Source organism: Oratosquilla oratoria, chromosome 42, assembly GCF_046742065.1.
Source record: "Oratosquilla oratoria isolate Oo_2021 chromosome 42, ASM4674206v1, whole genome shotgun sequence".
In the NCBI taxonomy this organism is placed as follows: Eukaryota; Metazoa; Arthropoda; class Malacostraca; order Stomatopoda; family Squillidae; genus Oratosquilla; species Oratosquilla oratoria.
In genome coordinates this window covers 15,221,268-15,225,901 of record NC_134818.1, presented here as the reverse complement: position 1 = coordinate 15,225,901, position 4,634 = coordinate 15,221,268, and positions in this window count along the sequence as shown.

Here is a 4,634-nt window from a genome sequence, read left to right as displayed (position 1 = left end):
TTTCCTGTTTTCTCCTATTCTTCCTACTCTTCTTCCCTGTCTTCCAATTATCTTCCTCTTCGTGTTACTTTTTTCAATCTCCTCCTTCTCCTCGTTCTTTATTCTCCTCGTCCTCCACTTCATCTTCCTCCTCCCAAACTATGAACCAATTGTACCACCTGTTGAGAACCTCCCCCCATTATTCGTTCCCCTCGCCCCTCCCCCTCCCCCACATTCCCTCTCCTCCCCCTCCTGACGACAGTGTTGTGTTGGTGTCATTAACCTGTTGCCTGGGAGAACCACCACGGAACGAGTCGGTGCCACAGGACTTCGGGTGAAGGTGCCACTTCGAGAGTGCCATTGCTTTGTCGTTAGCCTGTTGCATCCGTGCTTTCGCAGCAGGTGACTGAACCCACCCACTCCCCCCACACCCAACGCCTCTTCCCATCCCCCCCATGCCCCCGCGCGCGTGACTACAAAGGTTTCTGACAAGAAGATAATCTCGTGAGGCATGTAGAAGAGGAATGTCATGCGATATAGCAGAGGGAATTGTGTGTGTGTGTGTGCGTGTGTGTGTGTATGTGTGTGCCTGTATGTGAGCGTGTGCGTGTCATTCGTGCACACGTTTGTGTCTATGTACTTATGTATTCGTACATTCAGACGTACATATGTGCGTGTATACAATTGACTCCCTCTTAATTCATCTTGTTTTCACCTGCTTCTTCTTTTCTTTCCAGGTATATAAGAGACTTTATCGTTGCAAAAAGCACATCTTGTACAGGTAAGCTGAGGTTGTTTTCATGACGTAAAAGCCTTTTAGATCCTGTTCAGTTATATCGTAAGTCAATGGAAACGTTCACACACAACTGCGAAGTTTTTTTTTTATGCGGTACCGCTGAAGTTTCCGCGCGGTTCAAACCGCTAGTGTGAACAGGGACTTAGAGTTAAGAGGAAGCTGCAAACCATTTCAGAGCTGAGGGAATACCACAAAGCCGAATGAAATAGCCTGGCAATAACCACAGTAAGACGAACAATCCACCGTGTGGATGTGGTGGATTACCGCGTTACTGTCAATTGTTACGGAAGGGTGGGAAGCTTATGAAGTAGGTTATATTACCATTTTGATCATTACCATTAGTAGTAGTAGTAGTAGTAGTAGTCGTAGAAGTAGTAGTAATAGAAGTAGTTGTAGTTGTTGTAGCAGTAGTACCAGCATTTGTGGCAGTGGTGGTGGTGGTAGTGGTGGTGGTAGTAGTGGTGGTAGTGGCGTTGGTGGCCGTGGTGGTGGTGGCGGTGGTAGTGGTGGCATTGGTGGTGGTGGTGGCGGCAGTGGTGGTGGTAGAAGTTGTGGTGGCAGTGGTGGTACAGGTGGGGTAGTGGTAGTAATGGTGGTGGAGTAGTGGTGGTAGTGGTGGTGAGTAGTGATGGTAGTAATGGCGGTGGTAGTGATAGAAGTGGTAGTGGTGAGACTGATTAAGGGAGGGAGTGAGGGATGAAGGTGGAAGGACAAAGCAAAGATGAAGAAGGGATAGGTGAAAGACAAATAAAATGAAGAAAGAAACCTTTTCTTTATAGTGGGAATAAGTAATTCACGTATGTAAACATAGAAAGAAAGAAAGAAAGAAGGGGAATAAGGAGGGGAAAATAACACGTGTTGATAAGTGGCAGGCATCCTGTTAGACGAAAACGGGGAGAGAGCACCTTCCGACTCAAAAGTATTAATTACCTTAGGGAATGGAAGAAACTGCACAAGCGAAACTATTTGATTTCTAAGACGAAATTTTGAAGGAAGAACAAAATAGATATATAAGTGAACAAATAAATGAGCAAATAAAAGAATGAAAATAAATGTGAATATATTAATTGAATTGATTGGAACTGACCCACTCTCTACAAAAAATGATGTAAATATATCTTCAGTTTTAGATTTTTCATTGTCTAATATAGTAGCTCTTTTGTGATACAATATCTTTTATGTATCAATACAATCACAGCGAAAAGGAAATCTGCATAGTACTGATATAATGTGGATCAGACTTAGGCGTTCTTAAATGTATTTCAGATATATACATACACAATGACAGTATATATATATATATATATATATATATATATATATATATTGTGTGTGTGTGTGATTTTTCTTATAAATACACAACACACACACACACACACACACACACACACACACACACACACACACACATGTATATATATATATATATATATATATATATATATATATAGAGATATATATATATATATGTACATATCTGAAATACAATTAAGAACTCCTAAGTCTGATCCACAATATATCAGTACTATGCAGATTTACTTTTCGCTATGATTGTATTAATACATTAAAGATATTGTATCACAAAAGAGCTACTATATTAGAAAATGAATACTCTAAAACGAAAGATGAATTAACATAGTTTTTTTGTTGAGAGTGGATCAGTTTCAACTGGGATACTTTTATTCCTATCTATTCCATTTGTATATTCACACATTTATTTTTATCATTTGATTTGCTCATTTATTACACACACACACACACACACACACACACACACACACACACACACACACACACACATATATATATATATATATATATATATATGTATATATATGCATGTATAAATATAAATATATACATATATATATATACATATATATATAATATACCAAGGGCTTTATCCCCCTTACAGTATATATATATATATATATATATATATATATATAAGTATATATATATATGTGTGTGTGTGTATACATATATATATATATATATATATATATATATATATGTGTGTGTGTGTGTAACAAAAAAGGGGTGTTTGGTACGTAAAATGTGATTTAGCAGGTGATGTAAAGCCTCGGTGGGACTTTTGACGATTCATTTTCAGGTACTACAAATATGTTAGAAAAAAAAAAGAAAAAAAAAGGTCATCCCTAGTGAAATAAGGGAGAGGTCTTCCTAGCTTTACTGACTAGGGGGCTTGATTGAAGATGTGATTTGAAATCGAATATTTTCGATTTCACCACCGATATTAAGATGGCTACAACTGCAGGTCACACCTGTGGCGATCGGCAGATGTTCCTAGAAGTCCGATTGTCATCTCTAAGGGAGCGGTTGGTGGAGGGATGGTGCATAGTTGTGTCGCTTGCTTTGAAGCTGCTGATGCTTGGTCGGGACCTTGCCGCTCGTCTCTTGTGGAGGTGGGATGCGAGTCTGCGGCGCTGAATAAAAATGCTTGTTTGAAGTGTAGAAGCCTTGTGGTTTGATTGAAGCTCTATGCATTGAGTTGATTGAAGTTGCTGGGAAACATTGTTATGGGTTGACGATTCTGGTCGTTTTTCTCCGTACGGCTTTTTTCTCTTCAGACTACGTATTCTCTTCGGATTGGTAGCAAACTGCCACTAGATGGTTTAAAATCGAATGCCTTTTGCCTTTTGATTTCATCACCAATCCGGTTGATGTGGGAACACTGGTGGGTTCAAAGTGTGTAGGCGGCGGACAGCAGACATGGTAGGCGTGGCTGGTCATGGACAGCAGACCTGGTAGGTGACGACGGTCCTAGCCTGGTCTCTTCTTTGGGGACGTAGGAGCACCGCTTGGTAGGCGTGGCTTGGCGTGGTTGATGACGACGGTTATCACGTAGTCTTCTTCGGGTTGTCGTGGGAACATCGCCTGCCACCAATCAATTATGTTACCAAAAAAGGGTCTGTATGGGGCAGTCCGAGCGGGCACTTCGGTAGGCGTGGCTTGAGAAGCTGAGGGCGACGATTTTAGTCGGGCATGAACACCGCCTGCCACCAATTATGTAACAAAAAAAAAAGGGGGGGAGGGCAGTGCAAGCAGACTCCTCGGTAGGCTTGGCTTGAGCGGCTGATGGCGATTATTTTAGTCAGGCAGTCTCTTCGGTTTGCCGTGAGAACACTGCCTGCCACCAATTATGTAACCAAAAAGGGTTGGTTGGTTGGTAGATAAAAGGTGATTTAGCAGATTTATTTTCAGGTACTGCAGATATGGTACAAAGGGAAAGAGGATCTTCCCCTGTGAGATAATGGATAGGGTCGTCTTACCCATACCGACTAGGTCCTTGACCTAGGCAGCCCTATCTGCAACGGGCGCAGCCGTTCGTTAATAAAGTGGATAAGTGCTTAAAGGTCTACTGAGGTGGTTTTGGATTTCTTTATTTTTTGTTATTTCACGGATGAAAATACAAGTTATAAGAAGTTAGAACATCAAAATGCACGTTTCTAGCATTTTATAGTATTGATTTTATCCGAATAGCATGATCTTAAAAGTGCCTTGTTGCAGACGAACTTTTCAGTGTCGTAGTCACATTTTCCACCGTTAGGGCAACTGATGACGTCAGTATTGCCAGCACGCAGCGAGCAACACGAAGGGGATTTCACTTCGAATGAAGAAGATTCATCGAATTTGGATGCCCTCTCGTGTTCCCATATGGGTACGGTACAAGGATACATATACAAACCAATTCGGATATCCAAACAAGACTCAACTGACGAAGAACATGTCAAGAGCGAGGAATCATGAGAGGATGGACGCCCAGAACGAGCAGGAAATAAGGACTGGCGACTTCATTGGAATGCATTACATAAATACACACCACCAAACACACCAG